This window comes from Ambystoma mexicanum, chromosome 8 (assembly GCF_040938575.1).
Source record: "Ambystoma mexicanum isolate Mex_15411 chromosome 8, UKY_AmexF1_1, whole genome shotgun sequence".
Classification (NCBI taxonomy): Eukaryota; Metazoa; Chordata; class Amphibia; order Caudata; family Ambystomatidae; genus Ambystoma; species Ambystoma mexicanum.
In genome coordinates, this window is record NC_090929.1 from 529,825,353 (window position 1) to 529,842,816 (window position 17,464).

Genomic DNA, 17,464 nt, shown 5'->3' on the forward strand with positions numbered 1-17,464 from the left:
ACATTAGGATTTCTGAACACCGCTCAAGGATTAGGTGCAGAACGGAATCTGCACCACTTGTAAATCATTACATTGAACTACACCACTCTGCCAATGATATTTCTTGGTGGATCTTAGATGTGGTAAAGAACTCCACAAATGTATCTCGCTGTTTGTTACAGAAGGAAGCAAGATGGATCTACCGTCTAGCTACCCATACTAATGGGTTAAATGAGGAATGTTTTCCTATATCTTAGGTAACTTTCACTACTTATAAATTGTAAATATTCCTTTCCCTTCTTTTTTGCTTTTGTGTCTCGGCATGTAGATCTCCGGGAGGTTGTGTTCACCGTCAAATGAAAACTTCCTTGATCTATGTCTTCTCACATTTACCTTTTTTCAATCAAACAACTTCATGCAGGCTGTCACATCGCTTTGTTTGCCACTTGTCAACACATGCCTTCCATTCTGCCTCTTGCCTTATAAAAATGTTTTAACAATCTTTCCTTTCAAATTATAACCACTATGTATGGGCCTCAGGCGGGCTTTTCAGTATTAGATGTCCTTTTTTTTCAAAAAAGAAACACATTGTGTTCTTATTTCTATATCACGCACACTCTTTTCCGTTGCTTACCAATGTTTTTTGGGCATTGGATTCTGCCAGGGTCTCTTTTCCCCTTTCGTTAATATGAAATTCGTGTCATTCATTTACATTTCCTGCCCAGTATTTCATATGGAGAACTTTCGAGCTCTTTTTCTCTGACTGGACGCCACATCCACTAAAAAGCGAGGCTTTTCGTTTTTGGTGCGATCGCATTCTAGCCTCTCGTGCGAAAGAAAAAAGAAAACAAGAAAAAATCAAAAAAGCCAGCTCTTCCGATAAACACACATACGAGAGGCCTGGCAAGCCCAGACTATCCTAGCTCTAGTGTGAAGGGGCACATCGGCTGTCAGTAAATCACAGCATGCGTATCACGCTGACCAATGGGAAGCGTTTCTAAAATCTTCAACCCTCCCTTTCTGTCTCTGAAGCTCCATTCTTCCAATACGCTGCACGCGCTTAGGAGCTTCCCCGTGCAGCTGAACTGAGTCGGTTGTTGCTCAGCGTTTATATAACCTCATGGTAAGCATGGTCCTTTAAGAAAATTCTTTTCGGTTTTTGGCACCCATACATTTTGTCCGACTATATTTTTCAACTTATGCTGCCCGGAATCCTGCTTAATTCAAGGCGTTTAATGCATGCGTTCATCTTTCATTCTTTTTAGACATGGTTTTTATTACCAATGTGAAAACATTAGGCTCGCTGCCCGCAATTATAGGGCACTATCTAACAATTGAAAACAACTTTTCTACATTTCAGGTAGGTGCCTGGAAACACATTGATTTTACAATGAATTATGCATTTTCTGTTTACAAGTGGAGCATTCTGTCTTGCCAGCCCATCTTTTTAAACATCTTTTTAAACACCAAAGAACCCTTTTGTCAAATACAAACCTATTTTGACTCCAGCACTCCAATTAATTTATCTTTAGTTAGTCATTGTACCATTTAGCGGCCAGTCACATGCATCCATTTATCTTACCCATAGGTCTGACTAAGTGGGATTTAGAAGATGAAAACTAACAAGCTACGGATCCATTCTGCAGCACGCTGAGTAATGACACATGCATCGGCAACCCAATGGCCCTTCCCTTCAATGAAAAGCAACATAAACTACCAGGTAGTTTTGACCACAAATTTTTTTTCATTTTTTCATTTTTTCCTTGCACGCAAGAGTAACTAAACAGCGCCTTTAAGGTGTACAGTACCTTCAGCACAATTATTTCTTTCAACTCATGATGGAAGGGGCCTCAATTATGCTTCAATTACTTTTCACAGAATTTGTTTCTTCGCCGCACTTCCCTGTGATGATGATGATCTGATGAGGCCATCCCTGACCCTACTGCCCAGACGCTTTGCCCCAGTTGCCGTTAAGCATCGCGTCTGGTCATTTTCAACTAATTACAGTCTTAACTCGTGGCTCCTTTCCCTTTTTTTGGGGCTTTTAACTTACTCTGCAAGCAATCTTGGTAGAACTAATTAATAAGGATATCTTATTTCCTTTAAACAGTTTTATTTATTTTTTCTCTTCGCACTATTTATTATGTTTTTTTGTCTGCTTCCCCACAGGGTCCAGTTGTTGTGTGTTCTTTTTCGCCCTGAGGAAGGCAACTATACCTATCTAGAATTGTTTGCCAGACAGGTGGCTCTTTTGGCGAAACGTGTAGAAGATGTCTTATTAGTTTTGTTTTGTTTTTTGGTTTTTTCGTTTAACTGAGTTATGACATGACACTCACACATAGGCAGACCTGTTAATTAAAATAATAGGAACACTTTATCAATTGAAAAATTGAAAAATTCATCAATTCAAGAATCAGAGTATTGATTGAATTCAAGTCAATACCTGCAGTTGACATTTAATTATTTACTGTTCATTTTTGTCTACCACTTTATTGTGATGAACAAAGTGATTGCTTAAACTTACTGATTTTTGATTTTCTGTTTTATTGTCTTACTTTAGATTTGTTTAACTATTCACAAAACTGTGTTTCCTCTGTTTTTATGCTCTTTGAAACACAAGCAATAAACATCACCTTCTTTCTTACCAAGAGATTATCTTGACTGTTTTCAGAGTTTGCTACAGCCATACATTTGTTTTTTAGTGATATCAGCTTGATACGCTTAATAACCAAATTACTACTAAACGTTTTCTTGAAGTAATAATTTTTATAGCAGTGTGGACTCTAGTGTTCTTTTGTCCAGTGAGAGATGCCAAAGCCAGGATCTGACAAGGCAAAAGGGAGGCAAGTAGTCGGTCCCTCAGGTGCCATTGGATGCCAATGAGAAGGGCTGGGCTTGGTTAAAGGGATTTCGTTGCACACAGGGGGTTGTTACAAAGTGAACCATTTGGATTGCATGCTGGGACACCAGGGGGCATGCTCAATTATTGATAAAGACAGGGTCCCTAGATCTTATTACAAAGTATGATGTATTCATGCTACAAGAGACCTGGCTGACTTCTACAATAGGTGTAGATGGTTATTAATTATAAAAGGTATTTGCAAAGAAGGGACTTCGCGGACGACCTTACAGAGGCCTCATTATTGGTGTATCTCATGAGTTAAAATCTGTCTGTATAATGTTAACCAAGGCAAAGGACAATGTGATGGTGGCCGAAATCCTTCTTAATGAGGGAAAGGTTGGAAAACTGCTCATTGTAAAGGTATATCTGCCCACAGGTGCAGGGTACTTAGATACACTGTATGACTACAGTGAGGCTATTTATCGAAAATATGGGGGGGGGGGGTGCTGAAAGCCAGCATGCACTTTTGCTGGGGGGTGTGATCTTAATGCTTGATGTGCTTATGAAACTGAACGTGCTATCTACGAGAATATATCGAGCAAGAGTAACATGCTGCAGAAAAATTGAAATAAGAATGGCAAGTTATGGGTAGAATTCTTGAAAGATTGGGAAATGTGCCATATTGACAGGGAGCACTAAAGGGGACACCCCAGGCCAGCCGACTTGGAAACATGGTAAGAGCTGGGCAACACTAGATTACCTGTTTGGTAATAATGCTGTCTTAGAAAGGACACAGGAACTTTGCATACTCACTTTGACTGTAGCAATCAATGGGTTCAAAGGTAATTTGAGAATACATGGGGGCTTGGAGTGTAATTGCACAGGTAACAGAATGTATTGGTCTCTCTAAAATGTAAACAAGGTTACAGGAGTGGCTCTGCAAGCATCTCAGCTTGAAAAAAGTTACACTGAAGACCCTCTCCCCAGATGAATTTGAAGAGTGGCTGAAGTGGGTGCTGGAGCGCGTAAGGGTAAGTGCACGACCATCTAGAATAAAAGACATTCAAATGTATTCTTTGATGCGATTCGAGATGCAAAACGCAAGCTGAGAAGAACAGTCAGACAAATTAGAAATTCACAAGAACCTTGGGAAGTGAGAACTGCAGAAATAAGCACAGAGAAATGTAAGTACAACAACTGGCTTAGACACTGGAAGTTCTCAATAAAAAATGTTCAATGGCAAAGATTATAGGGGTGCTTTGTAGTAGAAACACATGGCAAAAACTTATGGCAAAAACTATCTCAAGACAGCAGTGACAATATCAAGAAGCTTCTACACCCAATTAATGAAGAAAAGTGGCACAGTCATTTGTATATGGCAGAGGAAAAGGAACAGAAAAAGCTGGTTGATCACAAAAGTGACATGAGGTGGCATGCTGGATTATGTACACGTCGCTGGTGGAATTGAGAATTCGAACAGCTCCAGACCTCCGGAACCTAATGGGTTGGCTAACGTGGTATTGAAAAAAGGTATGGGCGAGGATACTGCTGGTGATGTATGAGCAGGTATGTATTGACCATCATGTGCCAACTTCATGGCGGGTGTATACTTGTTCTGGTTTTCAAGAAGGGTGATAGGAATAGTCTGGACAACTATGGGCTGCTGTCCATGTTGGATATCACAGAGAACACTTTGGGACTTTTCTGCTAAAGGAACTGCAGGGATAAGTAAAGACCAAGGAAGTCCTTTACAAATACCAGACAGGCATCCGCCCAAGATCATTCAGAATGCATAATATTTGGCTACTCAACAGATTTACGAAGAGAGCTGTAGGAAAGAATAGACCTTCACTATATGCTACCTTTTTGAATTTCAAAGCACTGTTTGATCATGTTGACCAAAAACTGTTGTGGCAGAAAATGATGTGAAAGGGATGCCCAGTTTGACTAGTATATGGACTCCAGCTTTTGCACATGAATACCTCAGCCCGTGTGAGACTGAACAATGATACTGGCATATCGGAGAGACTGGTATGGGCATGGGAGTCAAGCAAGGTTGTGTGCTGACTCCCCTGCTGTTCAATATCTAGCTGATGGACCTTTCACCCTGGCTGTTAGCTAGTTTTAATTGCCCCCCTAAACAAGGTGTGGCGAGCATACTTTACGCTGATGAGTTATGCTGATGAGTTAATGGTATTAGAGCACACTTACAGAGGATGAAACATATGCTTATGGAATTACATACTTATGCATTAGAGAATAAGCTAAAATGTTTCCAAAACAAAAAGTATTTTCATTACAGGAAAAAAGGTACATAAACTTATGTCCAAGGCAGGAGCCCTGCAACAACTGCCGCATACTGCTACGTGCCGCCGGCTTCGCTCCATGCTGCAGGAGCAGCTAGGATTCCTGGAGCGATCGACGCCACGCTGCACTCAAACTGCACTGTTACCTCTGCCCACCTGCAGGAGGTCTACTGGGCACACAGGCACCGTGGCCATAGCCTCTGTTGCCACTGTGCCCCATCATCCTAGCTCCAGAGCCACGAGGACGCCCGACATCCAGCATCACAAAATGTCTGCCATCATAACACAATCATAGCGTCATGTTCGGTTGCCTAGCAATCCTCCGAGGCCACCTACATCAACATCGTGGAAAGCCGGAGGAGGAAGCTGGCCCACAATGACTAAGGCCCACTTAGCATAAGGCCCCTTCCTGTCTGCCCTTCAGCTGCACTCTGTCCAGGGCAGGAGCCCCGAAACAACAGGCGCGCACTGCTACGTGCCGCCGGCTTCGCTCCATGCTGCAGGAGCAGCTAGGATTCCTGGAGCGATCAACGCCACGCTGCACTCAAACCGCACCGTTACCTCTGCCCACCTGCAGGAGGTCTACTGGTCACACAGGCACCATGGCCATAGCCTCTGTTGCCACTTTGCCCCAGCATTCCAGCTCAAAGCCACGAGGACGCCCGACATCCAGCATCACAAAATGGCTGCCATCATAACACGATCATAGCGTCGTGTTCGGTTGCCTAGCAACCCTCCGAGGCCGCCTACATCAACATCGTGGAAAGCCGGAAGCTGAAGCCGGCCCACCACGACTAAGGCCCACTTAGCATAAGGCCCCTTCCTGTCTGCCCCTATCCGCACCTGCGCTACGGCGCGGGACACTGTTCTGCAGTACACTCCTCTCCGTGTTCATCCGCAGCAGCTGCCTAGCGCACAGTCGATCAAAGGTTCTTCGGCGGCATAACTCCGGTAAGCCTATTTGCAGTATATTCTCTGCTGATCACTAGGCAGCCCAGCATGCCCTTCTTATCCTGCACCTCAACTGCACTACTTCTCAGACATTCCTTTTGAACTCAATCATGGAGCTAACTTATACCAATGACACGTTACACAACACAGTTGCAGAAGCTACTCCTCTAACGTATCGTTACATATTGACACCCCTGCCGATCACCTGCCCGCCTTACGGCACTCGCTAATTGTCTTGTATTGAGTTTGTTTATAATCTGGTCAACAACTGCACGGGAAGACTTGCACGTCAATAACCCGCTTGCCACCCTCCACGTGTTTGTTACCTAATTCTGCTATGGTGATCATTTATTGCTGCGCCTTGCACTAACTACATAATATGATGCACATATAACTTTCAGCTATATTTGATGCATGCCTTTGAGTAATCTGACTGCAAATTTGCACATGTACTTGCCAGCTATATTTGATTCATGCCTTTGAGTAATCTGACTGCGAATGTGTACGTGTACTTATCAGCTATATTTGATTCATGCCTTTGAGTAATCTGACTGCGAATTTGTACGTGTACTTGCCAGCTATATTTGATTCATGCCTTTGAATAATCTGACTGCGAATTTGTACATGTACTTGTCAGCTATATTTGATTCATGCCTTTGAGTAATATGACTGCAAATTTGTACATGTACTTGTCAGCTATATTTTGAATCATGCCTTTGAGTAACTTGATTGCGAATTTGCACACGCACCCGTCGCCCATACTTAAGTAGCGCCTGCGAGTAATTTGACTGCTACTTGGCCGCTACCACTAGCTACGGTATTTGCTCACCTTACTCTGAGCGGTCTCATTGCACCATCTGTACCCCTACTGTGAACTGCCATCAAGAAAAGTTTACCTGCCTATGAGCGCCGGCGTTACACTATACATATTGTTAGGATTCTCAGGCTACGACATGCGGCTGTGGCCTATCGCCATCCTTCACCTCACTTACCTTGTCATCTCAGGGTATCTAACCTCCACCCACTGCATCCTCTCTACCAGCACTGCCAAGACCCACCACAACCATTTATCTGCATACACCCTTACCATGCTCCACGGCACGGACCTCCCTACCAATCTATACCTCAACAACCCTGCTATGTGGCTCCAACACTTTGCCACAAAACCCACACCTAATCAACCATGCACACTCCAATCTAGGAACGCCAGACTCAGATCTACACTGCCTCACCCATCATGCACCCAGCGCAGCCTCACTGCCTCTACACAGCTTACCACACAGAACTTACTTAACCCCGCCTCAACTTCCCCCCTTTAAATCATTCAAGGGAGCTCTCATCAATGCCAGATCCCTCACGGCCCACACACTCGACATCATTGACCTCATCACCGCCCAAAACCTTGACTTCATTGCCATCACTGAAACTTGGCTACATGCAGCATCTGGCCCACTTCTCGCCTCGCCATCCCTAACGGCTATTCCATCATTATAATTGACGGTCAGTCCAACTCGTCCAAAGGAGGAGGTGTCGCTTTTATACATAGAGATAATATCACTATAAGAACTATCCCTAACACCCAATTTAGCTCTGCCAAATCTCTATCGGTGAAACTAACCCTCTCACTGACTAACACAGCTATGTTACCCCTCATCTACAGACCACCAGGACCACTCGGATCATTTACAGTTGATATCACCTCCATTCTGACTGTCAACACTAAGCCCAACTCTCAGGTATTACTGCTAGGCGACCTCAACCTTGGTCTATCCGACCCCAAGGATCCTACGGCCTCCGAGGTTGCCACCACCCTTGCCAATTTAGGCTTCCAGCAACGTATTCTCGAACCCACCCACAATAAGGGCAGAACACTTGACTGGATTACAGACTTCAACTGAAATACAATGATTAGCTCCAATTCTGCCTGTGCTTGGTCCGACCACCATATCATCATCTTCGACCTACCAGCCACCAACCCTCTTACTAAACCTACCATAGCCCCCGCTATACCCACCAGGAACAAAAAGGACATTACCAGGGACAAACTGCTCCCTCTCATCCTTCGCATTCTGAATAACTACACTTCTCAGCACAATGACCCCACCGTCTTAGTAGACACCTTCAATGAAACACTGCTCGAAGCCATTGAGGCTATAGCCCGCTCAAAATACGTAAAGATAACAACGAGCCCATCTGAACTCATGGTTCACCCCGCAGCTCAGGATTCTGCGCAAAGAAAAGCATAAGGCTGAAGCACTTTGGAAAAGTCTTCCTAGCGTGGCCAGCAAAGACCTCCTTCTCATCACCTCCCTTAACTACAAGGAAGTTATTTTACAAGCCAAAAAAGATACCTACAACCAACGTATATCTCAAGCTGAATCTAACACAAAGGAGCTATTTAAAATTCTCAAAGAATTAGAATCCCCGTCACCCGTCCCTGATACCTGCATTAAAGACAGTACATGGTGCAACAACATCCAAAATGCATTTCTCAACAAAATAACCACTTTGCAATCCAAAATCAATGCCAAACAAAACACCCTCCTCACTCCGCCAACTAAAACCATGTCACCTAAAACATCCTCCCCATTCTCCCACACTACATTCAGCTTTGTGCCGCTCACCATCCCGGAGGTTGAAAAAATCATCTATAACTTAAAACCATCCAATTGCCATAGTAATTCCTGTCCAGCACTGATCATTAAGGAATCAGCTCACGACCTCGCTCCTTTCATAACCACATTCATCAATTCCTCATTTCAATCGGGAGTGGTCCCTAGCAACCTGAAGGATGCCTGGGCCATCCCCCTTCTAAAAAAAACAACTCTAGATCCTGAGATTCCAACTAACTTCAGACCCATCACCACGGTTCCGTTTCTTCTAAAAATATTAGATAGAGCAGCATACTTACAGATACAGAATTATCTGGAAACAAATAATCTTCTCGGCACAAGACAATCCAGTTTTAGACCCAAGCATGGGACTGAAACAACCCTCCTAGACCTCAAAACCCAAATTGAGGACCTAAAAGGCAACGGCAAACTGGTGCTACTACTCCTACTGGACCTTTCTGCAGTGTTTGATTTGGTCAATAGCCAAATCCTCTGTCAACATTTGAAATCTGCAGCCCACTTCTCCGACAATGCCACCAATTGGATTAGGTCATTCCTAGACAATAGAAACATGAGAGTATTTTCACCCACCTCCTCAGCAGACCCTACGTCAGTCACCTGTGATGTCCCTCAAGGGTCCTGTGTATCCCCACTGTCTATAATGTATTCACCAAACCTCTGTTTGATGTGCTTGACTATCTGTGTGTCACATATACTAATTACGCTGATGACACCCAGATACTCATTCCCATCACCGGTGACTACACTGTAGACTCTAAATCTTTGAATGACATTTACCAAGTCATCCAAGCCTGGATGGCCCAACATGAGCTCTGTCTCAACAACGATAAGACAGAGCTCCTCATCCTGGGTACACAACAGAGACTCAATAAGCTGAACCTTTTGTTCAGCTCGTTCAATATCGATGACAATTCCATCAAAGTCTCCAAAGATACCAAAACTTTAAGAATCTACCTAGATTCCACACTCTCCCTTCATAGACAAACCAACACAGTCGTTGCCGCCTCAGCCTACACATGCAAGCTGATTACTGCCTGTCGCCCTTTCTTCTCTACTCAGAATCGTTTCACCCTTGACAGGACATTGGTTATGTCCAAACTTGACTACTGTAACATACTGTACCAAGGCACCAACCAGTGCAACCTCAACAAACTCCAGATCACCCAAAACAACGCCATTAGAGCTGCCCTTAACATCCCTAGATCAGCACACATCTCTGAAATTAGGAAGAATCTTCACTGGCTCTCAATCGCCCAAAGGATTTCTTTGAAATCACTTTCCATCAAGTACAAATGCATTAACAACCAGGCCCCCAATTCACTCAATACATTCCATCTCGGTCACTTAGATCTGCCCATACTCAGAGCCTCATGATCCCCAGATACACACTTCAAACAGCCAGAGGGGTTAGTTTCCCTGTCCTGGCGGCCAAGCTTTGGAACACCATGCCTATCACCATTAGAAATCTACCATCTCTGAACCTATTCAAACACAAAGCAAAACTTTGGCTAGCCACCACACATGCCTAACTGTCCTCCTGAACACTCTATTATCACGATTCTTATGTGCCTGACTAACCTGCACTGTTCCTGTACTTTAAAGTGCTTGTACTTTAATGCTTCTGCCTATGCAAATGACCGACTGTAACCTTAACGGTACTTTGCCATTCTTTGTAATTACTATCTGATAATTTGCCACTTTTGTAACTACTGCTTGAAGATATGCGCCTGGCTGCCTCCGGGCCTGGCTGCGCTATACAAATAAACAAAATACAAATACAAATTATTACCCCGTTCGGCAGAATCAAGTATGTAAATAATTATATGTATCTGTGTTTGGAGATGTGTTATGATAACAGTTACCAGCTTATAAAGGGCACTAAAATAAGAAAGGCAAGGGAATTCATGCGGCTCTTGTGCAAGTTTGCCAGAAAGACAGCTGGATAGACCATTGGGGGGATTCTAATCTATATATATAAAACAAAGTAGTGTTTGTTTGTGGGTTTGTATATGACGTCGATCTTGGGGACGTAACCCCTCATGAATGGTGAGGGGTCTAGCGTCATGACTTTTGCATGGAATATTCTTTATTTCATTGCTGAATTAATGCAACTTTTTCTAGCTTGATAGGTCAGCCCGTTCCTGAGATAATTAATTTCTTGTTTTTTTCAGGCTTACGTTTTGAGGTGTTCCACGCACCATCTACAGATCATTTGTAGAAAGTGCTAATCATTGTGCTGTGTGTGCCAATCTGGTCTTGACTTTTTTTGTTTTCCTATTTTTTCAGAAGATAGTTAGCGTGTCTTTCTTTTCATTGATTTGTTTTGCAATAAACTAGATACATGTTAATTTCACTAATTAATTGAACACCACATTTTCATTTACTTCCAATTTAAATTCTCACATGAATGTCAGATTTGTATGCTTACTCTGATAATTTGCAGTGTGTGTTTAGCAGAAAAAAGTGGCCACCACTGCTAACAACACTACAAAATAATCAGAGAAATCACTCAAATATGATATTCATGTGAGAATGGGAGGCCCAGATTGGCTAGTATATGCACTCCAGCTTTTGCACATGAATACCTCAGCCCGTGTGAGACTGGACAATGGTACTGGCATGTCGGGAGGGATTGGTATAAGCAGGGGAGTCAAGCAAGGTTATGTGCTGACTTCCCTGCTGTTCAATATCTACCTGACGGACCTTTCACCAAGGGTGTTAGCCAGTTTTAATTGCCCCCCTTAACTAGGTGCTGAGCATGTGGCGAGCATGCTTTATGCTGACGAGTTAATGGTATTAGACGACACTTACAAAACAACTGGCGATAAATGTTTCCAAAACAAAACGTATGTTGATTACAGGAAAACAGGTACATAAACTTGAAATGATTACCCCGTTCAGCAGAATCAAGTATGTAAATAATTATATGTATCTGCGTTTGGAGATGTGTTATGATAATAGTTACAAGCTCATACAGGGCTTTAAAATAAGAAAGGCAAGGCAGTTGATGCTGCTCTTGTGCAAGTTTGCCAGAAAGACAGCTAGTTACACTATTGTGGGGATACTAATCTATATATATATAAAACAAAGTAGTGTCTGTGGGTTTGTATATGACGTTGATCTTGGGGACGTAACTCCTCATGAATGGTGAGGTCTGGCATCATGGATTTTCCATGGAATATGCTTTAGTTCATTGCTGAACTAATGCAACTTGTTCTAGCGCGATAGGTCATCCTGTTCCCGGGAAAATTAATTTCTTGTTTTTTCCGCCTTACATTTTGAGGTGTTCCGTGCGCCATCTAGAAGTCATTTGTAGGAAGTGCTCATCATTGCGCTGTCTGTGCTAATCTGGTCTTGCCTTTTTTTTGTTTTCCTATTTTTTCAGAAGAGAGTTAGTGTGTCTTTCTTGATTTGTTTTGCAATAAACTAGATACATGTTTATTTCATTAATTAATTGAACAGCACATTTTCATTGACCTCCGATTTAAATTCTCACATGAATGTCAGATTTGTATGCTTACTCTGATTATTCGCAGTGTGTGTTTAGCAGCAAAAATTGGCCACCACTGCTAACAACACTGCAAATAATCAGAGTGAACACACAAATATGTTATTGATGTGAGAATTTAAATCTAAGATAGAAACAAATGTGGTGTTCAATTAGTTAGTGAAATTAACATGTATCACATTTTTCCTTTGTGGCAAACAACAATATTTTTTCATCTTTTTTCAGTGGAATATGAAAACAAATCTGAGAATGGACATCCCGGGTGAAGCCGGATACTTACGCCTGTACTCTATAAACAATGCTTCTACACAATGGTGTTGTATGGGTTGGAGGCTTTGTTAATGAGAGTGGTGGGGTGGCTAAATTGGCTGGAGGGTTTCTTCTGGATGAAGGCCCTCAACCTGCCCTCCATGACCTCCATGGAATACCTGCATCTTGAGTTAGGGATTGTTTCTTGAATTACACAGCTGCTCAAAAGGAGGGGGAACTTATATATTAAATCCAGAATGACACCAGAGTGACCTGTGTTGAGGGAATTGGGAAGCTATCATGAATTTGAGGGAACTGGGCGTGGGAACAATTTTGAGGAGTTACATTTTAACTTCTTCGAAATTATAAGTTGGGTACCTCATCCTGAATCTTGGAGAGAACTTGAAGCAATAGAAGCCTCTATGCATAATAAGGCCAACCTGTGGGATTGAATCGAACATGTTCTGCATTTATCCGATCAGTGCAATTATAGTGCAGTGGCTTGGGTAACCCATTGTTACCTGAAAATACAGCGGTATCTGCTGCAGAGCCCTAGCCCTGTGGTAACTGCTTTTATGCTGAAGTTATGCACAAACCAATTTGTGTTACTTTCTCTCCAAGGAACACAACTTGGTATAGCACGGGTGAAGAGCTTCTGTCAGCTGTGTCCATTGCCTAACCAGTTGGAGACTGCAAAGCATGTGCTTACTGAATGCATAATGCTAGGAACGGTATAAAGGAGCATGCTCGAGAAATGTGCTAACAATTATGATTCAATTAAGTAAGATGCTTTTTGGACTTATTGTCTGAATTCAGAATCAGAGGCTCTACACATTGCACTTTATTGGGTATGGCACTGGGTGGAACAATCCTTCAAACACAATAAAAAAACAAGGGAATGAAGTTAGTTGTGTTAAAAGTGAAAATAACTCTCTGGGAAAGACTGTAAACATGAAAGTCAAAGGCTGTGGATTTTATACATTTATAGCTATTTTTTATTCTAATTTTGTATAGGAACTTTTGTACAAAATCTTTTATGTTTCTTAAGGTAATTTATTGGAAAGCAGTGGGTCTTTTAGGATTGGTACTCTATAATGTATTATGATGTGTCTGTGTTATGAAATATGTGTTAATAGTGATTATTGGGTTTTGTTAAATTTCGTTTGACCTCTATACAAATATAAATAAATAAATAATCTCAGTTTGTTTTTATATAATAATGTTGTGTTACAAATACAATGTATACTTTAGTAGTTTTCATAGGTCTACATTTAATCTACATTTTAATATGTTTACATTGCATGCAATAACTTGCTTGTATGTGTCTAATTATTAGTTCATAATATTGTGTGCTGATACGTTTGTGGGTGAGTAAAGGTTACCATGATACAACATCTTTTTTAATTAATTTATGCTGGCCCAAACCACTGACCCAGTCCTCTGCATGGAATACAGCCTCCATGCTGTATGCGGCATGCAGGGAGGTAAATGACACGTAGTAGCGCTTGTGGTAGGAGTTCTTGCGTGCGCTATATAGATACATTTAAAACGTTAATACTTAAAAATTGGCCTCTTTTACAGTGCACCAATTCCTGATGAAATCTAGGTGCATGCCAAAAATTGCACAAATCGAAGCTGCCAATTTTGAGATATTTTGAGGCCATTTTTTTGTTTTGTGTCTGCTGTGAGAAAACCACACGTTAAAAGATTTTCGAAATGTGATCAAAGTAAACATTTTTAAACCTATGACGCAGTTAATGTACAATTTTGAAATTGTGTGGCAGCCTAAGAATATTATTGATGAATATTTTCAGATTTTTGTATCCAAGGGTTTGAAAGTTTTTCTGAAAATGTATTTTGTGAAACTCTATAGAGACTCTGGGGGTAATTCATAGAATTCAGCGCACAAGTGGCGCACGCAGCTGGCGCACAGTGTGCGCGTGCGAATCCCTGCGCCAGCCGCGTGTGCCAAAACCTATTTCCGCGCACAGCGTATTCATGGATTCCAGCGACCAAAACCAGCCGTGGCGCACAGTGGCGCAGCGACCCTGCAGCAGCGCCAGTTATGCCCCCAAGAACGCCTCTCGCGCCGGGAAAAGCCATCAAAATCCCCAATCCAGCGCAAAGGGCTGCGCTAACCCTGTACCAGCACGGCAAGCGGGCTACGTGTATCACTGGGGTGCGCGGGAAGTACCTCACATCATTTCAGCTGGGTACGTGCATTTCAGGGGTGCGTGGGAAGTTTCACACGCGATTCCATCAGGGTACGTGTATTACAGGGGTGCGCGGGAAGTTTCACACGCGATATCAGCAGGGTACGTGTATTCCAGGGGTGCGCGGGAAGTTCCACACGCGAATGTCCTGGCTATGTGTATTTCGGGGTGCACGGGAAGTTCTACACGCGAATGTCCTGGCTACGTGTATTTCGGGGTGCGCAGGAAGTTTCACACACAATTCCATCAGGGTACGTGTATTACAGGGGTGCACGGGGAGCACCACACGTGAATTGCACGTGTGGGTCCTCCCAGGTGTTCCCTCTACACCCTCCATGGCCCCTGCAGGTGGCTCACACCACAGGGGCCTACCCTGCACATGTCGTGCAGGCACCCCATCCACCATGGCCATGCCCCCCAGCCAACCCACATGTCAACTTGCACTACTGCCCACCAACGCATGTCCCCCTGCACCCCCAGCCACCAGGGGCACCCTCCACCAGGCCCCCACCCATGTCTCCCACCACCCCCACCCCCCAGCAGTGCAGGGGCAGCCTCCACCAGGCCACCACCAATGTCCAACTCATGTCCCCACCACCCCCACCCCCCAGCAGTGCAGGGGCACCCTCCACCAGGCCCCCACCCATGTCTCCCACCTCCCCCACCCCCGAGCAGTGCAGGGGCAGCCTCCACCAGGCCCCCACCCATGTCCCCCACCACCCCCACCCCCCAGCACTGTGGGGCACCTGCCAGCAGGCCCCCACCCATGTCCAACTCATGTTCCCCACCACCCCCACCCCCCAGCACTGTGGGGCACCTGCCAGCAGGCCCCCACCCATGTTCAACTCATGTCCCCACCACCCCCAGCACTGTGTGGCACCTGCCAGCAGGCCCCCACCCATGTCCAACTCATGTTCCCCACCACCCCCACCCCTCAGCACTGTGGGGCACCTGCCAGCAGGCCTGACCCATGTCCAACTCATGTTCCCCACCACCCCCACCCCCCAGCACTGTGGGGCACCTGCCAGCAGGCCCCCACCCATGTCCAACTCATGTCCCCACCACCCCCACCCCCCAGCAGTGCAGGGGCACCCTCCACCAGGCCCCCACCCATGTCTCCCACCACCCCCACCCCCCAGCACTGTGGGGCACCTGCCAGCAGGCCCCAACTCATGTTCCCCAGCCAACATGTCATCACAATCGAGATCCCTGGTCCCTATGGTCAGCCTCCAAATGCAAAACACCCACCCGAGTATTGCATCCACCCACTCAGAAATGGCAATTACATGACAGAACACCAATTGCAAGTTTCGAAACAAACACATGTCCCTCACATACACCCAATGGGTGTCAGTGAATCTCAAAACCCATATCATGATATGCATGAAACCAATGAGATGATACTACACATTGAAGTTCGATAAAAAAAATATGTATTAAAGGAAACATAAATAGATTCAAAAATAAAGAAACAGAAATGGGAATGTACAAAAATGAAAAGAAGCATGTCCGTGAAAAAAAGCAAAACCAAAAATCATAATCCAAAGTAATGGTGTCCAAAGTCACTGTCCACAAAAGAAAATCCAATGGGAAATAATTATTGAAAGCCATTGCTCCATGGGTAAATTGTGAAAGAAAAATAAAATCCAACAGTGAACTATGTACAGACGAACAAGCCAGGGTCCATTATCCCAACAAAAGAAATGAAACCTATCTAACAACACTAACTAATAAAATAAACTATATACAAAAATGTGGCCAATGTCCAAAAGGTCCAAAATAAATCAAAAAACAAAGGAAACCTAACACTACCTACATAACTATGTACAAGGCCAGCGGGCTAGTCTGACGGCTCACTTTTGGATGTCCCGGGCCAGGGCATCATTGAACTCCTGCTCAATGTCCCGGAGGCGGTCCTCCTCCATGGCCCTGAGGGTCCGAAGGGCCGTCGACGTGTCCACCTCCAACCCCCTGCGGATTGCCTCGAGGCACTCGGCCCGCCTCCGGGCCCTCCGCATGGAGTTCTCCGCCCTGACCATTGTGAGCCGTGCCTCTTCCGCCCGCTGCCGCTCCGCATCTATGGCGTGGCCCAACCACTGCCACACGGAAGACACTCTCTGTCCTGGGTCCTTCTGCCCTCCGGCCGATGCCTGCCCCTCCGATGTTGAAGGCCCCGAGCCTTCATGGCTCCCACCACGTTGCTGCTGCTGCTGTGCCTCTGCCCGTGCACTGCCTCCTGCTGCCTGCACATCCTCCGCCGGCTGGGGTGCAGTCGTTGATGTGGCCACCCCTGCTGGACGTCCGACTCCCGACTGTGGCAGGGATGCCTCCTCCACCAGCCTGGCCGCACCGTCAGAGGCAGCTCCACAGGGCACCCAGGTGACTGATGGGTGGGAAGATGGCACGGAGGACGACTGGCGCATAGGGGGTTCAGTGTAGGAGGGGGTCGTAGCAAGCCCCATCAAATGGAGGAATCCGGCCTGGGTGACCTGTCCCAGCAGGCTGACTTGGTCAACGAGCCATTCGAGATGACGTGCAGTCTCCTCATGAAAAGACTGCAGGTCACCTCGCATGGCCCGTTGACGCAACGCCACACCAGTCAGGACAGGCTCAACCCGGACCCGGATAGCCACGTCTGCAGGCAGAGGAAGGCCAGTTGTCGTTTGCTCATCCCCTGCCTGAAAACGGGTCTGGACGTAGGCATCCCTGCTGGTGCAAGATGATGCACGGACAGGATCAGGGACAGGATTGCACACAGGCACCTCCGCGGCGGCCTGTGCTGC